The 23794-nt window shown below is 39.1% G+C and overlaps 1 protein-coding gene, 2 long non-coding RNA genes and 1 other non-coding gene across 5 annotated transcripts in view; 1 reads left to right on the top strand and 3 right to left on the bottom strand.

Moving 5' to 3' along the window:
- Positions 1-1042: 1042 nt before the first annotated feature.
- LOC148149928 (uncharacterized) lies at positions 1043-5292 on the bottom strand. Its single transcript, XR_015757188.1, has 3 exons — positions 5187-5292; positions 4806-4863; positions 1043-4237 (listed from the first exon to the last, which is right to left on the bottom strand). It is a non-coding gene; the product is annotated as an uncharacterized LOC148149928 (long non-coding RNA).
- LOC122550399 (small nucleolar RNA SNORD123) lies at positions 4323-4391 on the bottom strand. Its single transcript, XR_006311846.1, has one exon. It is a non-coding gene; the product is annotated as a small nucleolar RNA SNORD123 (small nucleolar RNA).
- Positions 5293-11374: 6082 nt separating the features above from the next.
- Positions 11375-18207, bottom strand: LOC122549857 (uncharacterized). Its single transcript, XR_015757105.1, has 3 exons — positions 18132-18207; positions 16314-16510; positions 11375-11462 (listed from the first exon to the last, which is right to left on the bottom strand). It is a non-coding gene; the product is annotated as an uncharacterized LOC122549857 (long non-coding RNA).
- Positions 18208-18538: 331 nt separating this feature from the next.
- sema5a (sema domain, seven thrombospondin repeats (type 1 and type 1-like), transmembrane domain (TM) and short cytoplasmic domain, (semaphorin) 5A) overlaps positions 18539-23794 on the top strand; it is a 214393-nt gene continuing 209137 nt past the window's right edge. Inside the window, exon 1 of one of the 2 annotated variants that reach the window (XM_043689989.2) lies at positions 18539-18687. The gene's annotated coding sequence lies outside the window, so the exon portion shown is untranslated. The remainder of the gene's footprint in view (positions 18688-23794) is intronic. The other variant, XM_043689988.2, reaches the window with a different exon arrangement.

The following is a 23794-nucleotide window of genomic DNA, read 5'->3' as shown; positions in this document are numbered from 1 at the left end:
GTTTAGCTCCAATTGTGATTCCTCAAACACTGAAGCAGTCCATGTCTGTATGTAGTAGGGTTGAGGAGAATCCAAAGGGATTCTATATATACATTAAGGACAAAAGGGTAACAAGAAGAGAATAGGACCCCTCAAAGATTAGCAAAGCAGCCTATGTGTGCAACTGCAGGAGGTGGAGGAGATAGTAAATTAGTATTTTGCATCAGTGTTTACTGTGGAGAAGGACATGGAAGATATAGAATGTGGGAAAATAGATAGTGACACCTTGAAAAATGTCCATATCACAGAGGAGGTTCTGGATGGCTTAAACGTATAAAGGTGGATAAATCCCAGGACCTGATCAGGTGTACCCTAGAATTCTGTGGGAAGCTAGGGAAGTGATTGCTGGGCCCCTTGCTAAGATATTTGTATCATCGATAGTCACAGGTGAGGTGTCAGAAGACTGGAGGTTAGCTAACATGATGCCACTATTTAAGAAAGGTGGTAAAGAAGAGCCAGGGAACTATAGACTGATGAGCCTGATATCAGTGGTGGGCAAGTTTTGGAGGGAATCCGGAGGAACAGGATTTACATGTATTTGGAAAGGCAAGAACTGGTTAGGGTTAGTTAACATGGCTTTGTGTGTGGGAATCATGTGCTGACAGTTTAGTCTGACCTAAATTCAATCTAATCCGAATTTAAAAGATAAACCTGACATTAATCTTTTAGATTAGATTTTTTTAGATTAGATTAGATTAGATTACTTACAGTGTGGAAACAGGCCCTTCGGCCCAACAAGTCCACACTGACCCGCCGAGCGTAACCCACCCATACCCCTACATTTACCCCTTTACCTAACACTACGGGCAATTTAGCATGGCCAATTCGCCTGACTTGCACATCTTTGGACTGTGGGAGGAAACCGGAGCCCCCGGAGGAAACCCACGCAGACACGGGGAGAACGTGCAAACTCCACACAGTCAGTCGCCTGAGTCGGGAATTGAACGCGGGTCTCTAGCGCTGCGAGGCAGCAGTGCTCACCACTGTGCCACCCACATTTATTGAACTATAAATTCTACACAAAAACAGAAATTACTGGAAAGGGCTTAGTATGTCTGATAGAATATGTGGAAAGAAATCAGAGTTAATGTTTTGGGTTCTGTGACCCTTCCTCAGTACTGGAACATCTCAAAACTGTTCTGAAGGGTCACTGAACCTAAAACATCAACTCTTATGTCTCTCCACAGATGCTGCTAGACCTGCTGAGCCTTTCCAGCAATTTCTGCTTTTGTTACTGATGTCCAGCATCTGCAGTTCTTACAAGATTCTGTAAATACTACAGTCAGGCCCTCTTGTGGCAGATTGGTAGTGTTCCTACTCCTAGGCTAGGAGGCCTGGGTTCAAGACCTACCTGCTCCAAAGGTATATAATAACAACCTTAAATAGGTTGATTAGAAAAGCAGGTCTCATGTTAAAAGATACAATTAAATGGGTTTCAGTTTAGAAGATTTGTCAATATCGGAGTCAATGATGAAGGGGTACCATTGTCAAGGAATACAGCGCTTCATAAACAATTTTTAAAAATTATTACTCAAAACTTACTGTGGTATGGAAATTTTCAATGCATTTTGGTATTATTACCATGTCTATTTATACAGTTTGAAATATACTTTTTTTCAGTTTGAAATACAAGGCCATAAATGTGAAGGCTTTGAGAGAATACTTTATATTGACAGGATCTCTCTCTTGGAGCATTTTGGCATTAGGCCAGTAAAGGAAGAATTTGGTAAATATTTGAAAAGTTGAACTTCTCAAATTCTTGTGGAGAATGTTACATACAAACATTTCATTAGAAAATTAGGTTGAGATAGATGAAGTGTCCAGTATCATCTGTGCTGAAAGCATTACATTGAGAAACAAAAGAGCATTAAGAGAAAACTAAAAGATTTAGTTCTGAGCTGAGGATTTGTTTCTTCTGTCAGACCTTTTGAAGTATCTGAGACAATCACAATTTAAATGTCGTTTCCTGTATCTTACACTATAAGTTTATTACCAAATTCTTCTCATATTTTTCTCACTATATTTTTCCCACTTTATTACCAAATTTTTCTCATATTCTTGATCTCTCCCCATCACACTGAAAGAGATTAAACTTAGTTTTCCCATCATTGTATCGGTCTTCCAACATTAGTGTTATTTTAATTACATTGCCAAACACTACTGCAGAAATCAGAAACAATTTTATTGATGAGTCTGTGAACTTGCTTCAGCCCTATTAAACTGTTTTCTTAAAAAACAAGATTTTTTGTGTGATGGAATTACATTGTTCTCAGCAATCATGAAACACGGCATGGATGGGTTGGACCGAAGGGTCTGTCTCCATGCTGTACATCTCTATGACTCTATGTCAGTTTTGAATTGCAGTAAAGTAGGTCAATAAAAATACTCTGTCTTTTGGATTCAATCACAAAACTAAATAATAACAAAACATAACTTTATCATTCGGTTTTGGAGACTCGTGTAAACAGTACACTCTGTATTTTACTTCATATCCCAGAGATTGTAAATTTTCCTCTGATTATGTAGTTAAAGAATTAATAGAAAATAGAAGATCTGAGGCAGCTAATGCTGATAACTACCCTTCTAATGGACAGCAAATCGAATTATTCACTTTTCATTTTATTTTAGCACACAGTTTAGAAATTAGTAAAAGTTTCAAGCTATGATACATAATGAATATGAAATGCAGGAAAATAAATTTTCACATTGTTAAAAATATGTTAAATGCAAAGATTTGTGAGAAATATTAATGTGAAATAATTAAATTGTCTTCAATTTGATTCCGGTTTGGGATGTACTGTTTCAATATTATTGCAATATACTTATATAACACATTGGAGATCTAATGAAAACAATATCTACAATTATAACTGTGCAAAAACATTAGAATTATCACAGTGTACTCCTGGAACCAAGGCAGTTTGTTTATTTCCAGAGAATATTTGAGCCTAATAACTTTTAATTTGCATGAACATGGCAATAGAGCACTTTTTAACCTCTTGGCAATCTCAGTCATTTATAGAAGAACCAAAAACACTCTGGTGTGGAAATCTTCAAAAGTGGCCTGACAAATTGATAAACCTATTAAATGACTATGAGATTCTGGGTTTTATAAACGTTGGTAGATTGTGAAAGCAAAAAAATGATGCTAAAGCTGTATAATTCATGTGTTAGGCATAAGTGGATACATTGGACCTCATTTTAATTTATTCAAAGCCCACCGACTTGCACAAGTTAAAATGGGTCACATTGCGTCCAATTCTGGACACCATTCTTTCAGAAAGATGCCAAGGCCTTGGAAAAGGCGCCAAGATTTACTGGAATTGTATCAGGATAAGAGTCTTCTGTTTAGTGAAAAGACTACAGAAGTTGGAATGTTCTCCTACAGCATAGAAGGTTTTGGGGGTATTAAATACAGGTTCTTACATTCCAAGACAATCCAGGTTTTTAATAGGTTAAATAAGGACCAATTGTTTTCACTGGCAGGGGAGTTAACAGCTAGAAGACACAAATATTAGCAAAGCATTAGTGTTCAGGAAAATAGTTGTGGAGTATGGAGTAAAATGGCTGAAAGTTCAATGAATAGTTGTGGAGATTAGAAAGAGGTATCAAAAGATAGCTAATATTGAAAAAAACAATTGATAAACATTGACACATTGGACTTAATGAGTTGTACATTTAAAAGTAATGGAACAATGAGAAGTTTGCAGATGAAGACAACAATTTTGTATTCAACTGAGGTTGTAAAGAACTGGACTTAATACATAATACTATCATCAAACGAGTAACTTATTTAGAGTCATACAGCATGGAAACAGACCCTTCAGCCCAATCAATCCATGCTCAACATAATCCCAAACTAAACTAGTCCTACCTGCCTGCTCCTGGCCCATATCTCTCCAAATCTTTCCTATTCATGTACTTATCTAAATGTATTTTAAACATTGTAATTGTACCCACATCCTAGAGTTGAGAATGGCAGATTAGCAAGAATTTTATAATGGATAAAATATTAATGACATTTCCCAAGAAACATTCAGTCCTTGATGGAAAGGCAAACAAGAAAACTTGATTATTTCCCGGGCATGTTTATTTAATGTAGTAAAATTTCTTCTACATTGGGCAGTGTCCCCAGTCACTCCTAAATTTAATTCCTTATTGTCTGAAGGATGTCATCATCTTCTGGGTTTCCAAGAACCTTGTAAAATGCAGATACAAAATAAACATGATAAATAATTAGAAATCTGATAAATATACCTGTAGAAGTATAGACAAAAGAAGAATGTGAATCAGGAAATGGATGGCATCTTAACTTCAGGTGATTTCAGATCCCCTATTTCATCATTTTCACAGAGAAATACAACATGCTCCAACATAATTAATGTGGCCCTCTTTTCTTACAGTGTTGGTAAAATGTTTCAACATAATTTCATATTAACAAGCAAAACAGTAATTTAAATAGATTCTGACATATGGTAAGAATAACTACAACTTTAATTTTTTTTCTGTCTTCCAGCAATAATGATTTGAATTCAATGCACTACACTTATGAGCATTCAAAGAGGAGACAACATAGACAATTGAAAGATTATTGTTTGATAGTGCTGTTATATATACTCTGTTCAATGATAGTAAAGTTATCTGTTATTTATAAATCTGAAGACTTGTAAATGATGGGATCTGTCCATGACAATATTTTATGAATGATGCATTGTATCATTAGTAAGTGCTGTTCTTCAGATTGTTTGCATTAATAGAAAGCATACCTTTTAAAAGCGTAAGTGTTGGGAAATCCGTTTCCCTCACTGCTTATAGAATGATGTCCTATATGTTAGAGATTTCCAGGAATGTTGCAAAATCCAGACATAAAAACAGATGGAATAAGAAATAATAATACAAACAAATTTCCAAACTGATACATGAAAATTTAGAGAGAAACACAATGTGTATCAGGCAATTGAGAGCATCGTTACTTCGGGCAATATCAGATCCCTGAAAAACAACCTGCTCCATCAACTTGAACAGTCTCCTCTTTAATGCGACCTTTTATTGCAATGTTTCAACTGAAGGTTATGCTAACCAGGAAAATACTATTTTTAATTACAGTTAATAATTACTATTGTGTTAAAAATAAAGAAGTTTCTCACTTTGAGACAGGGGAAGAGGAAAAGGCATCTTTGAGTCTGCTTCATCATTCATTAAATCACACCTGCTTTAGCTCCATATCCTTGATTAATTACCTGATTAAAAAAAGAAATGTATAGACATCAGCCTTGAAAATAAACTGTTCTTGAATCCACAATGTTTTAAGGGAAAGAATTCCAGATTTCACTAACCATTGTGTGAAAGTGTTATTCCAAATTTAAGATGATGTCAGTGTAGTTTTGATTCTCTTGTTGGAGGGAATAGTTTCTTGAAATAAGCCTTACCGAATCAATTTAAGAACTTAAAGACCTTGATGCAATTATATCGCAGTCCTTTTTACTCAAAGGAATACAAGCCAAGTTTGTGCAAACTGTTCTCCTAACTTAACTCTTTAAATCCCTACATAATTAGAGTCAGAGTCATAGAGATATACAGCATGGAAACAGACCCTTTGGTCCATCTCGTCCATGCCGACCAGATATCCCAACCTAATCTAGTCCTATTTGCCAGCACTTAGCCCATATCCCTCTAAACCCTTCCTATTCATATACCCATCCAGATATCTTTTAAATGCTGTAATTGTACTGGCCTTCACCTTTTCCTATGGCAACTCAATCCATACACACACCACCCTCAGCGTGAAAATGTTGCCCCTTAGGTCCCTTTTATATCTTTCCCCTCTCACCCTGAACCTATGGGGTGGCATGGTGGCTCAGTGGTTAGCACTGCTGCCTCACAGAGCCAGGGACCCAGGTTTGATTCCAGCTTTGGGCGACTGTCTGTGTGGAGTTTGCACATTCTCCCTGTGTCTGAGAGGCTTTCCTTCCCCAGTCTAAAGATGTGCAGGTCAGGTGAACTGGCCATTCTACTTTGCCCATAGTGTTAGGTGCATTAGTCAGAGGGAAATGGGTCTGGGTTGGTTACTCTTCAGAGGGTTGATGTGGACTTGTTGGGCTGAAGGGCCTGTTTCCACACTGTAGGGAATCTAATCTATACCCTCTAGTTCTGCACTGCCCCACCCCAGGGAAAAGACAATATCTATTTATCCTATCCATGCCCCTCATGATTTTACAAACCTCTATAAGATCACTCCTTAGTCTCCTAAGTATCTGACACTCAAGGGAAAACAGCCCCAGCCTATTCAGCCTCTCCCTATAGCTCAAATTCTCCAACTCTGGCAACATCCTTGTAAATCTTTTCTGAACCCTTTCAAGTTTCACAACATCCTTCCCATAGGAAGGAGACCAGAATTGCACACAATATTCCAAAGTGGCCTAACCAATGTCCTGTATAACTGCAACACGACCTCCCAATACCTATACTCAATGCTCTGACCAAAAAAGGAAAGCATACCAAATCCCTTCTTCACTATCCTATTTACCTGCAACTCTACTTTCAAGGAGCTATGATCCTGCACTCCAAGGTCTCTTTGTTTAGTAACATTCCCTTGGACCTTACCATTAAGTTTATACGTCCTGCTCTGATTTGCTTTTCCAAAATGCAGCACCTCACACTTATCTAAATTAAACTGCATCTGCCACTCCTCAGCCCATTGGCCCATCTGATCAAGATCTCGTTGTAATCTGAGGTAACCTTCTTCGCTGTCTACTACATCTCCAATTTTGGTGTCATCTGCAAACTTACTATTTATATCTCCTATGTTCACATCCAAATCATTTATATAAATGACGTAAAGAAGTGGACCCAGCACCGATCCTTGTGACATACCACCGGTCACAGGCTTCCTGTCTGAAAAGTAACCCTCCACCACCACCCTCTGTCTTCCACCTTCCAGCCAGTTCTGTATCCAAATGGCTAGTATTCCATGAGATCTAACCTTGCTAACCAGTCTCCCATGAGGAACCTTATTGAATCCCTTACTGAAGTCCATATAGATCACCTCTACTACTCTGCCCCCATCAATCCTCTTTGTTACTTCTTCAAAGAACTCAAACAAGTTCATGAGACATGATCTCCCACACACAAAGCCATGCTGACTAACCCTAATCAGTCCTTGCCTTTTCAAATACATGTAGATCCTGTCCCTCAGGATTCCGTCCAACAACTTGCCTGCCAGGGTGATTGGTCTATAGTTCCCTGGCTTTTTCTTATCACCTATCTTAAAAAGTGCCACCATATTAGCCACCCCCCCAGCCTTCCGGCACCTTACCTGTGACCACTGATGATGCAAATATCGCGGCAAGAGGCCCAGCAATCACTTCCCTAGCTTCCCACAGAGTGCTAGGGTACACCTGATCAGGTCTTGGGATTTATCTACTTTTATGCATTTCAAGATATCCAGCATCTCATCCTCTGTAATATGGGCATTTTTCAAGATGTCACCATCTATTTCCCCATCTCCGAGAACTCCACACATTGGCTGCCTTGGTGATCTTTGAGGGGTCCTAATCTCTCCTTAGTTACCCTTTTGTCCCTAATGTATTTATAAAAACCCTTTGGATTCTCCTTAATCCTATTTGCCAAAGCTATCTCATGTCCCATTTCTGCACTCCTGATTTCCCTCTTAAGTATACTCCTACTGCTTTTATACTCTTCTAACTCTTCTATACTCTATTTCTCCTGTCTATAATTGTCATAGGCATCCTTTTTCTTAACCAAAACCTCAATTTCTCTCATCAAGCAGCATTCCCTACACCTACCAACCTTTCCTCTCACCCTAACAGGAATATCCTGTCTCTGGACTCTCATTATCTCATTTCTGAAGGCTTCCCATTTTCCAGTCGTTGCTTTACCTGTGAACATCTGCTCCCAATCAGCTTTTGAAAGTTCCTGCCTAATACCTTCAAAATTAGCCTTTCTCCAATTTAGAACTTCAACTTTTAGATCTGGTCTATCCTTTTCCATCGCTATTTTAAAACTAATAGAATTATGATCGCTGGCCCCAAAGTGCTCCCCCACTGACACCTCACCTGTCCTGCCTTATTTCCCAAGAATACGTCAGGTTTTGCACCTTCTCCCGGTATCTACATACACTTATTGAAGTAGAACATTTTCTTGTACACACTTAACAAATTCCTCTCCATCTAAATCCTTAACTCTATGGCAGTCCCAGTGTATGTTTGGAAAGTTAAAATCCCCTACCATAACGACCCTATTATTCTTACAGATAACTGAGATCTCCTTACAAGTTTGTTTCTCAGTTTCCTGCTGACTATTAGGGGGTCTATAATACAATCTCAATAAGGTGATCATCCCTTTGTAATTTCTCAGTTCCACCCAAATAACTTTCCTGAATGTATTCCCAGGAATATCTTCCCTAAGTAATACAGCAGTAATACTATTCCTTATCAAAAACTCCCCCTCCTCTCTTGCCTCCCTTTCTATCTTTCTTATAGCATTTGTATCCTGGAACATTAAGCTGCCAGTCCTGTCCATCCCTGAGCCACATTTGTGTAATGCTATGATGTTCCATTCCCATGTTCCTAACCGTGCCCTGAGTTCATCTGTCTTCCCTGTTAAGTCTCTTGCATTGAAATAAATGCAGTTTATGGGCGGCAAGGTGGCGCAGTGGTCAGCACTGCTGCCTCACAGCACTAGACACCCGGGTTCAATTCCCGCCTTAGGCGACTGTTTGGAGTTCGCACATTCTGCGTGGGTTTACTCTGGTTTCCTCCCACAGTCCAAAAATGTGCAGGTTAGGTGAATTGGCCATGCTAAATTGCCCGTAGTGTTAGGTGTCTGCGTGGGTTGCTCTTCGGAGGGTCAGTGTGGACTTGATGGGCCGAAGGGCCTGTTTCCACACTCTAAGTAATCTAATCCTAATTGATCAGTCCTACTTTGTTCTGTCCTGCCCTGACTGTTTGAATCACTCCCTTTTCCAACTGTACCAACTATCTCTTTTCCTCACTACCTCCCTGGGTCCCTCCCCAACCTTACTAGTTTAAATCTTCCCAAGCAGTTCTAGCAAATCTCTCTGCCAGGATATTAGTCTCCTTCCAATTTAGGTGCAATACATCCTTCTTGTACAGGTCACTTCTACCTCAGAAGAGATCCCAATGATCCAAAAATGTGAACCCTTCTCCCATGCACCAACTCCTCAGCTATGCATTCATCTGCTCTATCCTCCTATTCCTACCCTCACTAGGTCATAGGACTGGGAATAATTCAGATATTACTCCTCTTGAGGACCTCCTTTTTAAATTCCTGCCTAACTTTCTATACTCTCCCTTCAGAATCTCAACCTTTTCCCTTCCTATATCATTGGTTCCAATGTATACAATGACCTCCTGCTGGTCCCTCTCCCCTTTGAGAACATTCTGCACCATTTCTGAGACATCCTTGATCATGGCACTAGGGAGGCAACACACTGTTCTGATTTTTCACTGCTGGCTGCAGAAATGTCTGTCTAAGCATCTGACTAGAGAGTCCCCAATCACAATCGATCGCTTGGAACCCAAAATACCCCTCATTGTATTAGAGCCTGTCTCGATACTAGAAACTTAGCTGTTCATGCTATGTTACCCTGAGAGTCCATCACCCCCTACATTTTCCAAAACAGTATACTTGTTTGAAATGGGGATAGCCACAGAAAATTCCTGCACTATCTGCCTACCCCTCCTATCTTTCTTGGAGTTAACCCATCTAGCTGACTCTATCTGTGAATTTTCTCACTTCCTATAACTGCCATCTATCACACCCCCAGCTCTTGTAAATTCCTCATTGCCTCTAACTGTCCCTCCAATTGATCCATGTGATCTGATAAGATTCGCAACCAAACACTTTTACTGCAGACATAATCATCAGTAACAGTAAACTCCCACATCTAACAGGAAGAGCATATTACTCTAATAAAGGCCATATTTACTCCTTCACAATCTACAGACCCAGAAAATAGCACCGTCTTTTTGCCCTAACAAACAGTGTTCCAGGCTAACTCAGTAGTTATGGTTTATGTTTTTTAAAATTTAATCAAGAGACAGATTTCAATACAACATATAATCAAGCAAGAACCCACTCTATTCAGTACTGCAGACTTTCAGCAAGGTTACACATTAAAAACTATGCACATATCTGTTCCTGTGCTGGTTCCTCCAAGGTCAGCTGTGAATTTCGCTGTTTGTTAGTTTTTCCTAGATGCTCTCCGGTGTCCAGGGATACATGAACTCAAACAGCAAAGGCAGTAACTGTGCAGATTCACTGCTGTGTCAGGTTTCTTTCTCTCTTTCCCTTTCTTTCTTTCTTTGTCTGTCTTTCTTCCCTTTAAAATGTCATTGTTTTGATGTTTTTTCCCTCTCAAAGTTTCAAAACAATGCAACAGCATCTGATGAACCTGCACTGTGTTCCAATTCTTCAAAGACCAATATATTTTTTCTGAGTTGAACTGAAAACTGAATGTAGTACTTTAGTACTTTGGATGGGGTCAATGTATCAATGCAACTAAAGCATAACTTCATCTTATTTTTTGCAAGTGAGGCCCTTTGCAATTAGGCCAATATCCCATTAGTTTTTTTTCATTTCTTTTTATACCTTATAAATTTTAAGGAGTTGTGCATTTGAACTCCAAAATCTTTTCACTCCTCCACATCTTCTGCCTGTCTTGAAAATATTTTGATTTTTCCTTCTCGGTTTAATATGGGTGATTTATACATTTCCACATTATACTCAATTTCCTTTTGCCATAAGTCAATCTGCCAATGTCCCTTTTAAAACTGCCTTCTCCCATTTTTCTGTAAATTTAGATTTTTAACTTTGCATTCATTCATCCAAATCATTTCTAAATATTGTGGCATGTTGAGGCTCCGGAACAAAATCAACGGGAAGACAATTTGCCACATCTTGCCAATCAGAATACCTCCCTTTATCTCACTCTCATCCTGTCTTATAGCTAAGTTATAAACCAAGACAACATGTACCTCTAACTCTGTCCACTCATTTTTTGTTAATTTTGTTTTGTGAAATCATATTTAGTGTTTTCTCTAAGTACAAATGGATAATGTTTGTAGATACTTTGCTTATCTTATTAGTGACATCCTCAAAGAATTAAACTGGATTAACCAGACATGACTTATACTTGACAAAGCCATGCTGACTCAATAGTCAGTTCGCATTTATCCAAACGTTCTGGGCTGAGTGACAAATGTTGACAGTTTTCCCACAATGAACATCAAACACATATAAATAAATTGTGTCTACCTGTGCTAAATAATGATTTGAATATTAAACTAAACCATACCTTCTCAAGCCAGTGTTCAGAATCACAAATCAACCTTGACCTTCACCTTGAGGATCTTATTTAAGGTTTCTAGGCATGCTGCAAACTCCAGATATAAAAACAAATGGAAAGAATAGCAATTAATATTAACACACTTCCTCACTGATTAATAATGGATGTTTTGAAAGAAAATGAATGTGAATTAGATCATGGATTGCATCTTAACTTCAAATCATTTTAGATTCCCTGAATCATAATTTTCACAAGGAAACAAAATTTGCTCCTTTATATTTAACATGGTTCTCCTTAATGTAATTGCTATTGAAATAGTTCATTATTTGTCGATTTATAATACCAAAGAATTGTAAATTATGAGATTATATCTAAGAAAAAGTTTTATTCAATACTTTGTATTATCAGAATGAATAAATTAAATTATACTTCTAAGAACATTGAATGTTGGGCAATCGTTGTTCTTTTGTTTGTGAGGTCATATCCCATTGTGCTCATGGTTTTCAATGGATGCTATAAAATCCACATATAAAACCGTATGAATTAAGAATGATTTAATTCATTGCCAAATTGCCAAGTATTCTAATTGAAGCTTGGAGAGAAGCAGCTGTAAATCAGAAAACTGATGGCACTTTTACTTTAGATACTTAGTTGTATAATGTTTCTCGGATGCTATAGGGATGTTTCATTAAAACTCATAGATGAATAGTTGTAATTTCAGATCCCTGAGATCATTTTCAGAGAAATAAAATCAAATCAACTTTAACACTTTTGTTTGATGTGGCTGCCACTAAAATTTTCAAATTAACTTTATACTAACATGGGAAATAAACATTTTAAATGCTACCTATGTACAATATTCTGACTCATATCTGGCTCCATTCAATCACCCTTATTTGGTTCATTTCCTGGTTCAGTGATGTCTCCAATTTAAAATTTTCATCCACAATTTCAAATCCCTTCATTGTTTCACGCTCCATATTTTTGTAACTTCCTCCAGTACTACCACCTTTCAAGAACTCTGTGTTTCTTCATATCAAAACTTTTGCGCAACACCTATTTTCTTCAGCCCATCATTAATGACTGTGCCTTTAGCTAAAGATCTGGAATTACCTTCCCAAATCTCTCTATATTTCCCCCCTCTAATTCCTTAATTTTCCTTGTTAGACCAAGTTTTTGGATCCTTTCTGCTTATTTTCTTACATGGCCTGGTGTCAAATTTACATATACCATGCTCCAATAAAGCACCCTGAAATAATTCCACAGAGGACGGTATTCCATCACCCTTTCCTTACGTGTGCATAGTACTTGTCCGACTTCCTCAGAGCCAGCCCTCAGAGTGAGCAGAACCTTGGAAACCCTGTTTATAGCTATCAGCCAGGGCTCCCTGATTGGATCAAGGTAACAGCTGCAATCAGGGAACCCATATTCTATGAGGTCCACCTGGCTGACCTTTGTTACAATCACTACACACCCATTTTACAATTTTAAAGATGTGACATATATTTAAGTTGCCTTTGCTATTATATCGAGTGTAGTTTTCTCCAATCAATATTTTTACAGTTCCAGGTGTATTAACAAAATGTGAGTTCAACTGTGCTACATAATTGTTGACTTCAGATTCTGTTTTGGTGAAAAAGCAATGCAAGAATAACATCGTCAACAGAACATTATACTTTGAGAAAATGGTGAAGTTAATATAATGATAACATTGTAAATTTATGTATATATCCAAAGAACTGTAAATTGTTGAGTGGATTATAAGGAATATTATTAATGATATGTAATATCATTTGTACCATTGTAGCAAGAGTGGTCATAAACAGTGTGTATCATAAAGGATGAGAATTGAGAATCTGATGAGAGTGGGGAGTTTTCTGGCAAGTTGTGACTAAGTAATCTCCAACTGAAATGTAGTTTAACCTCTCAAAATTAATTTACAGTTTTGAGAACTGAAAATAATGTAAAACTAGGCAAAACTTAACTGAGAGTGCCCACCACTGGCTCCCAACATTCAATTAGCAATAACTGATTATCTGACTGGGAACTAATTACTGTGCGCAGATAACTGATGGAATTCTGGAAAATTGGGTGTGGCTTGAAAAGATGTTGACAAATAAACTGTAATTGTTGATGTACAGTGTGGTCATATACAGTGGACTGAATGTTATTTGAAATTGGCTAACAGTCAGTTCATGGAGGATTTTGCTCGATGAGGACTGTTGAGTTTTCTCATTTATCACCCTAAACTCCCACACAAAGTACTCACCATGCCCCCATGGCACCCTACTAGCCCAAATCTCCCATTTGCTGTAGGCCACTTGCTACTACTAGGAAATTCCAAGATCCCTGGCCCCAGTGCTATTTAAAAGGCTATTTTGCACTTGCTCAATCACTGGCCATCTACAGCTTCCCAGCATACTACATGACATTTGCTTTGGACGTGGTAAATAAGTGCAAATTGGTGTGACATTTTGCAGACAGGGACCTTGAGATCCTGTGGATGGGGTAATGCAGCGAAGGACATTCCTCTCCCCTCAGGACCAGCAGAGGAGGCTATGCCACCATTCCTTGTCAGTCCACATGCCACGGTCACAGAGGTTTCAACTATCCGAAGGAATATGCAGCAATGTCATAGAAAGATCAATTTCCATCTCCGCCATGCCAGGATAAATGCCACCATCTTTCTCTGCCACTTCATGCTCACTTTATCTTTGGTACTGCACCTCCCTGAGTGCTGATGAACCGTGCTTGTACCCTTGGATTAATATTGGATGAAACCCTTGACTGACCATACAGGAAACCCACCTCCTCTGACTGACAGCAGCCCTCCCAGACTTGACTGAGGACTACTCCACTTTGACTTGGAGACACGACCATTTGATTGATGCATATACAATGTATTTGCTATGTAGGCTGCTGGTATATGCTTTAGGTGTGACATTGAGATAGGACAATATCGGACAATCCCTAGATTGATGACACGCTCTCTGGCTTTCAGTCCATGCTGAACAGAAAGGCAACACATGAACCCTCCTGGGAGCAGATACGGCGGAGGCGGAGGAATTGGGAATAATGGAGATGGAGAGGTCCATGAGTGATGACCGACTTGACACTGACATTTTTTACAAACCCACCGACTCCCACAGCTACCTGGATTACACCTCTTCCCACCCTATCTCTTGCAAAAATGCCATCCCGTATTCCCAATTCCTCCGCCTCCGCCGTATCTGCTCCCAGGAGGACCAGTTCCACCATAGAACACACCAGATGGCCTCCTTCTTTAGAGACCACAATTTCCCTTTCCACGTGGTTAAAGATGCCCTCCAACGCATCTCGTCCACATCCTGCACCTCCGCCCTCAGAACCCACCCCTCCAACCGTAACAAGGACAGAACGCCTCTGGTCCTCACCTTCCACCCTACCAACCTTCGCATAAACCAAGTCATTTGCCGACATTTCCGCCACCTCCAAAAAGACCCCACCACCAGGGATATATTTCCCTACCCACCCCTTTCCGCATTCCGCAAAGACCGTTCCCTCCGTGACTACCTGGTAAGGTCCACGCCCCCCTACGACCCACCCTCCCATCCTGACACTTTCCCCTGCCACCGCAGGAACTGTAAAACCTGTGCCCACACCTCCTCCCTCCCCTCTATCCAAGGCCCTAAAGGAGCCTTCCACATCCATCAAAGTTTTACCTGCACATCCACTAATATCATTTTTTGCATCCGTTGCTCCCGATGCGGTCTCCTCTACATTGGGGAGACTGGGCACCTCCTAGCAGAGCGCTTTAGGGAACATCTCCAAGACACCCGCACCAATCAACCAAACCGCCCCGTGGCCCAACATTTCAACTCCCCCTCCCACTCTGCCGAGGACATGGAGGTCCTGGGCCTCCTTCACCGCCGCTCCCTCACCACCAGACGCCTCATCTTCCACCTCGGAACACTTCAACCCCAGGCATCAATGTGGACTTCAACAGCTTCCTCATTTCCCCTTCCCCCACCTCATCCTAGTTTCAAACTTCCAGCTCCGCACTGTCCCCTTGACTTGTCCGGGCTTGTCCGTCCTGCCTAGCTCCTTTTACCACCTATCCACTCCACCCTCTCGTCCCTGACCTATCACCTTCATCTCCTCCCCCACTCATCTATTGTACTCTATGCTACTTTCTCCCCACCCCCACCCTCCTCTAGCTTATCTTTCCACGCTTCAAGCTCTCTGCCTTTATTCCTGATGAAGGGCTTTTGCCCAAAACGTCGATTTTGCTGCTCGTCGGATGCTGCCTGAATTGCTGTGCTCTTCCAGCACCACTGATCCAGAACATTATTTGTACTTATTGCCATTCGTACCTAATCTTCATAGATATCCTATTCTCCCACACACTGGATAGAAGTTAGACATGTCAAATTCTTTCCTGAAAGTCAGAGTGGGTAACTGGTGGCTCCCTGCTCGCTTCACTGGGCTTCCAACTTGGAAAGCAATCACCAAAGTCTCAGTTTACATTGCATGGGCAGCAACTGCTTACACACTCCTACTCACCAAACCAGAGGCTGGCATCGGACATGAACCAGCCATACCAGGACACATTTCCAAATCACTTTGAATACAGTACTCCACTTCAATGGCACACCTCAGAGTACATTTGCATCTTTCATTGTACAGAGAGACAAGCACCCACCTCATGAATTTGACCAAGGTGCATATCAGGAGGTCCTCGCTTGTTCTCTTAAAAACCTTGCTCTCCTCTAACCTCCAAGTCAGTTCACCCAGTGCATCTGACAACCTCCCTGTTGGTCCTGTCCTATGTCAGCTTGTGCGTGGATGAAGTTGCTAATGGTTGACGCCATAGGATCCTCTCCTGCCTTGGGTGCCTGGTCTCTGCCAGTGACCTGGCATGTTTCTTCCTTGAAGAGCTGTGGAAATATAACTGTGATGTACTCACTAGAACATGATCCCGACCGTACTTTTGCTGAAGTATCCACCGAGGCGTCAGCATCTGACCTAGTGGAAGGTGCAAGAGGCAGTCTTGCTGGTACCTTTTCTGAGGGATCTATGCCTTTTTCCTCAGACGTAGAGGAAGAGATTATGGCTGTGGAGCTGGCCTATTTGTGGTTGAGACTGTGAAGATGCTATTGGTACCTGAGGAGATGAGAGAGGATGAGATATGAAATAGCCGTAGAAAATTGGAAGCATTAAGAACATATTTACAGTGTTGGTAACAGGACAGCAGTAAAATGACTGAATTTATTTGGCTATCAGTACATGGAGGTCTCAGTATCATCCCATGAGTGGAAAAGCAGGAATTCTCTCCTCTCAGTGAATGGAAAGACAGATGTCAAAACCCTGTCACTGGACTTGGCTCTCTCTGTCCATATGTGGTAGGATACTGCATTTTGGAACCGATGTCAAATGGTGTGTAGCTTGATTTGAAATGGCATTTTTATTTAGATACTTGATTAAGAGATAATGGTAATCTTGGAAGTTTGGTGGCCCCGGGAGGCTCGCTGCATTGTGGGTTTTGTAGTTTCTCTGGGACATTACTCATTGTCATATGCCGGCACTTTGCATCTGGAACTCCATTTCCCATGTGTCCCTGCGGCAGAGGCAGCAGCTTTTCCCGCGGAAAAGACCCGCGCGAGAGCGCGTGCGGCCACATTGCTCCAACAGCAGCAGCGCCACCCTCGGCCCAGGGTGAGAACTGCACTGCCTCTTCATTCTCACCAACTCCAGCTGGTGTCTCCAACACTATTACAGTATTAATTCTATTTTAGTATTAACTCCAACTGATGACTCACAATCACTATTGTAGTATTAATCCTCACTTTAACTCCAATTGATGGCTCACAATCAAGTACTGTGTTATTAATCCTCACCTTAACTCCAACTAAACCCTCCCAACACTATTATTGTATTAATCCTCAATTTAACTCCAATTGGTGGCTCACTATCACTTTTGTATTATTAATCCTCACCTTAACTCCAACTAGGCCCTCAGAATCACTATTATAGTATAAATCATCACCTCAACTCTAATTGGTGGCTCACAATCACTATTGTATTATAAATCCTCACCTTAACTCCAACTCGACCCTCGCAATCACTTATTGTAGTATTAATCTTTAATTTAATCTAGTTCCTTGCAATCATGAATAGTGTGTGTAGTAAAACATCAGGTTTTAAGTTGCTCTACCAGCTGTTAGTTTATCTTGCTCCCTAACTGTAATCGTAAAATAAAAATAAATCGAGAATGTAAAATGTCAAGACAGGACTACCATCGAAGTACGTGTGATTCCAAAAAAAATAAATGTCAGTACTGTTGGTGTTTAATTTTTTGAAGTCGAATGTTACATTTTAAAACTTTTTAAAAACGTATACTTGAAGTGGGTGACAAATACAAATCCAAGCAGTTCGTTTGCCAATTGAGAAAATACATTTTAACATTTATAAAGCTTGGTCTTTTTTTGTGACGTTTTTAAAATTTGTTGAAAACGGCATCTGGTCTCAATTACTGTTTCAGAAATTGATATTTAGACAATACAGCCATATAAAAGATTCAATGTAATAATAGAATATAAAATAATAGCTTGCAATTACAAAACATACAATAGTAAAAGAACAAATAAACCAGAAGTTAACATCCATCAAAGCAAAACTTTCCAGATGTTCAATTGTAACGGTAAACTATCGCTAAACTTTTAGCTGAATTACATCATCGTGCAAATTTAATAGTTACATTATTTTACAAATGATTAATAATTACCCGAAGTTTTGTATAAATTCTTCCCAAGTGTAGTTTGAATGACTGTACCTGCGGTAAGCATTGACTTAGACTGAGGGGACGGAGCAATGCCACGTCTCAGAAGCTGCAAACTGCTGGAATGTGCTAAAGAAAAGCTGAAGGGGAGAGATCGGAATTTCACGGGATCAAGAGGTGAGTGTTGGACTGTTAGCAACTCAATCCCTGAGTGAAATTTTGCTATGTATTATAATATTCAGCAAGATGATGGTGACATAGCATTTTCCAGCTATAAGTGACATTGGTGCTGAAAATGTTTTGATTTAAATGACTTGTGACACCCCCGTTTTGGGACGGCACCATTTAATAGCGTGGGGCGTCAGAGAGCACAGACAGAGCTGGGATGAGAGCGGAGCAGTGATATCCTGATCTTCAGGGAGAGGATAGAAGCGGAGAACGCTCACTCAAAGCAGTGGTCACAACTACTCCAAACTCATCAGCAAGTTTGACCTCCCGAAAGATTTTGTTTGCATTATAGATAAATAACTAGATGCGTTTGGGAAGTTGGAGTATTTACTCGGTAAGTCAAGAATATGTTCGTTTAAGTACATGTTTCAATAACCATAATCTTGCAGAATGTGTTCTGAGCTGCTTGTATTGTGCGGGGAAGTTCTGCAACAACAACAGAACGTAGAGACTCCGCGCGAATGTGTGCAGTCTGATCACAGTCCCGAGCAAACTGCATTCGGTGGTCAGTTTGTTATTTATAGATAAAAACGCACACAAATAGCCTGCTGTCTTTCTGGACATTGCAGTTGTATTAGAAATCGGGTTAATTTAAGACGTGCTATTTTCTTCCAAAAGAAGGATCATGTAAGTATGGTTATCAACAATTTGAGTTGATTATACTAGGGTTGCGGTTTTAATTTAGTGTCAAAATTGAGTGAATACAAAGAGAATACAAAGGTAAAATATTGTTTACTTTAAAAGAAGGATGCACTGACTGACTACATGACTAAAATGCAGAATTGGTTGCCTTTCTGGAGAATGAACAGTGCATTGTGCAATTATTATGTCGAATAGTTTGACAGTGTTTGAGATTGTATTTTAGACAAATTCTCATCTCTAACGAAGATGCACCTTGTTTACATTCCAATATTTACATCTTCGCGGACTTAAGGTGGGGGGGGGGGGAGTGGGGAAAGTTTAACCTCTTTAATTTATCTGTCTCGAATGTTTAAATCTGGATGCGACCTTTCATGAATGAAGTGAAAAATCCCCCGGCGTTAAGAAATTTGATCAAAGGAATCTGTTGCCATCGCACTTGTACGTTCTTTCTAATTTTGGACCTTCGCGACTCACTCTCAACAATTACTGTCATTAGCAGTCATGATATTCAACGGACCTTCAATGGGATTAGGGTTTGTTTTTGTGTTTGATAAGTATTGCCAATGTTTTCTGTGTGCACTTTTAAAGTGATGCGCATTTATGTTAATAGTTTATTGAGTGCAGATTTGCAGTAGATGATGGAAAGTTGAACGCGATCGTTCTGTTGAATGTGCAAGTAATCCTCATCTGACTCCGTATTGGGAACAGATAATTTACATTTGACATAATGACAGCTTGGGGGCGCTGTTGAACACGATGAGATAACAAACTGGAGACGCTCGAAGAGAGACATTGACAGGATAACCCCTGCGTTAGTCCTGTAAATAGTGATTTAAACTACTTTGCTTAAAGTGTGTGGGGGGTTTATTTTGTATGGGTTTTAATTATTTAATGGGGTTCAGATATTCTGTTTAATTGACAAAGAACTGGAGAAGGGTCCTGCTCCCAAAACGTTAACTCTGATTTCTCCCCAAGATGCTGCCAGACCTGCTGACATTTTCTAGCAATTTCAATTTTTGTGACAGGTATTATTTTTACTAATGCATTTTTTGTTTTAACTTGTAAGTCAGTCCTGCACAATTTTATCTTTATACCTTGTTACTGATTTTCCATACCAAAGAGCAAGATAACTCATCCAGAAAGTGTTAGAGTTACAACACACAATTAAAAATAAAATATTGTGGATGCTGGAGATCTGAAACAAATGTAGAAAAGTCTGGAGAAACTTAGCAGGTCTGGGAGCATCTGTGAGCAGAGAAACAGTGTTTACAGCATGCAACATTGTTTATGTTGTAACAATGTTGTCTGAAGTTGTATTTCATAGAAGAGGATTGTGAAAAAAAAGTTCAATACTTAAGTTTTTTTTAGACACAATAATATGCAGTTTGACATCAGTAATGGATTGGATCTGAAAATAAATGTCTTGCACTACTTAAGTTATTTTTCAATGACTTGTTGCTTTGTTACATTCCAGTACGCTGAGGATTTATATGTGTACCCTGACAATTTATTTTCTAGAAACAATCAGCTTATAAATAAGTGAATTGCTCACATTATTCTGGCAGTGGTGTTGTTGGCTGAATGCATTATAGCATTAATAATTAATTTTTGTGCTCAAACAGGGTGCATTTTGGAGCAGTTGGTACACTGATGTCCTGATTTAACTTTTTTTACACATCTGATTTAAAACAATAAAACAAATGTTGCAGAGTACCACTGAATTCTTTACGATGCATATTTTAAAAAAATCGATGGCTAACAGTTGTATTAAATACAAAGTTATTTATTCTCAAATCAGAATAATTAATTCTCTCACAAAGTATCTGAATAACCAAATGATTTCCTTGTATAAATTTGGTTCTCTGATTTTCTGTTGCTGGGGTTACTTTATTTTTCTGATAAGGTCTGTCATAAAGACATGACTTTTAATTTTTTAATAATTCATAACTTTAAACAGTGAATGATCAAAGCAAGTATAAACTATTTTCTTTCTTGATTAGGGATTTTTGCTGCCACCAAAGTGAATGTTGAATAACAACATTGACTTAAATAATATTTATGGGACTTAATTTTAGAAAGTGTTCAAATGCATTAATTATATTTGCATTGTTATCCATCATTATCAAGAAATGCCATATCCGTTACAAGATATTTCCTGAAGAAGGGCTTATGCCCGAAATGTCAATTCTCCTTCTCCTCGGATGCTGCCTGGCCTGCTGTGTTTTTCCAGCACGACATTTTTCAAAACAAGATATTTCCTGTCTTGTTCTATTCATAATTCCATTTTCCTTGAAAAATTTAAAAAAATATTTTAGTAAGTTGCAGATAGTATGTACTGCAGTTGAAAAAGGAGAGTAAACACAAAATATGGGAATGCTGAAAATCTGAAATAATAACAAATGCTGGAAGTATGCAACAGATCAGGAAATATCTTTGGAGAGAGAAGCAGAGTTTTCAGATGAATTCATGGAACAGAAACTTTAATTCTACTTGTAAGTCTCCAGCTGCCACCCGATCAGCTGAGCTAGCAGTATTTTCTGGTAGACACTTACGTTTATTATGTACATATCACATAATTAGGTTTATATGCAAACTTGTTGATAATTCCCTGAATTTTATACAATTAAATAACTTAATGGCATATATATTAAGAAACTTATATTTTACAAAAGTATAACTAAATATTTAACATACTTAAAATGTTTTTAACAATGGTTGGAATTGTCTTAATTTGCAATATTCCTCTGTTGCGCTCCAATTGGTTGGAAAATATCTTCCTTCATTTATTTTTTGACAGCTCAAATGAACAGTCAAATCTTCTTATATCTGTAAGTTACAAAGACATTTTCACAAGTAGTACAACAGAATTAACTCCTAAAGCACAGCTGAAAGTTGATAGAGCCAAACAGTTTGGTGCATAAGAAAATCAGCATTGCCACCCAGTAGTTGCTAAATTTGAGTTGGTGTCGGCCTTAATCTGCTGCACCAGCTTGTAAGTGGGGAATGAACTCTTAAACAAATTGTCATCAAGATCTATATGTAACACTATAGAAGTTGAAGCAAAACAAACAGTATTTTCAGAAATATGATTAAAATTCAAAGATTTATGTGTGGCATTTATTGGCCATTTTGGTGCACACTTCCTCGGTAAAACACAGCAAAAAATGTGTGGAAACTTACTTCTTTTGTCACTCCATTATAGAGGTTTATTACATTTTCAGTTGGCTAGTATAAAATATTAAATAAAATAATGCAATATATTGACCTCTGGTTTTGACAAATTGAGTTAACTAGATGGAACAATTGAATTCTCTTGTCAGCAAGTTGTTCTCTACTATCAATGTTTTGCAATAAATGTCAAATTATGCAGAGCGTATAGACTCAGTTAGCTTAAAGGTTATTATGGATGACTGATAGCTCTGCTGCCTTTTTAAATATGCTCCACAATTTTAGTGGATTTTCAATGAGGGAAAATGCAGAGGGTAAAATAATTCTCTAAAGACATGAGTCATTCCAGTCAGCTCATTCATCATTATCTTTCTCCTTATTTAATTTACAGCATGAGTCGATCAATATTTTCACAGACTAAGCCACTATTTACAGGCACAAAACAATGATTTTAAATATCATTTGGAGTTATTGTCCACTTATTTTGTGATGGAGCAAAATTGTTTATAAAAATAATTTATAAAACAATTAGACTTTTTGCCATATGAAACAAATCTAAACTCTTCACCAGGTATCATTGGTATTTTTTTTAGATTAGATTCCCTACTGTATGGAAACAGGCCACTTGGCCCAAAAAGTCCACACCGATCCTCTGAAGAGTAGCCTGCCTAGAACCACTTCCCTCCATTAACCCCTAACTAACACAGCTAACACTTTGGGCAATTTAGCATGGCCAACTCACCTGACCTGCACATTTTTGGATTGTGGGAGGAAACCGGAGCACCCGGAGGAAACCCACACCGACACAGGGAGAATGTGCAAACTCCACTCAGACAGTCACCCGAGGCTGGAATTGAACCTGTGGCCCTTGTGCTGTGAGGCCCTGGTTTTGTGTCTTACAGGAACTATGCAATGTACTTAAATTGACATGGGTTTTCAGTTTCGTATTTTTGAGAGCGAGAAGACAAGAAGAGTTTTATGTTACTACTGAAAGAAAACTGTGAATAGGCGAGAGCTACTTGAGTCTCCAATGTTTCAGTAGATACCTCATCAACCTTCAAACCTGCTATGTATTGCTTGTAATGGCAATTAGCCCCAGGCCAGGAAAGACTATATCACCGTAGACATTTCTCTCCTTCAGAGTGAGGGGGGGGGGTAGTTGGTTAGAAATCTTGAGTTACACCACTCCACATCAAGTGTGTTGGGAGCCAAAAAGACAGACCTATATCAATATGACAGTATAAATAAGAATAATCAACGCACAGGCCTTGTAGAGATGAGTTCCTACCTTCACATTCAGAATACCTCCCATTGTGTTGTGTAGCACTACCACCATGCTAAATGGACAGACAATGAAATCATTAGCAACTCAAGACTGGGCATCTATGAGGCACCGTGGGCCACCAATTGCACTCCAGCCAATCTGCAATTTCATTTAGTTTTTTGAGGGAGTGACAAAGATAATTGAAGTGGGCAAAGTGGTGGATGTAGTCTGCAGGACTTTAGAAAGGCCTTTGACAAGGTTCCTTATGGCAAGCTGATACAAAAGGTGAAGTCACATGGATACAAACTAGCTTCACCATAGAAGACAGAGAATAGCAGTGGAAGGGTATTTTTCTGACTGGAGATCT

Source organism: Chiloscyllium plagiosum, unplaced genomic scaffold (genome assembly GCF_037043375.1).
Source record: "Chiloscyllium plagiosum isolate Xiang-an unplaced genomic scaffold, Cpla_swu_hap1 HiC_scaffold_5, whole genome shotgun sequence".
Taxonomy (NCBI): domain Eukaryota; kingdom Metazoa; phylum Chordata; class Chondrichthyes; order Orectolobiformes; family Hemiscylliidae; genus Chiloscyllium; species Chiloscyllium plagiosum.
This window is presented reverse-complemented; position numbering and strand designations above follow the sequence as displayed.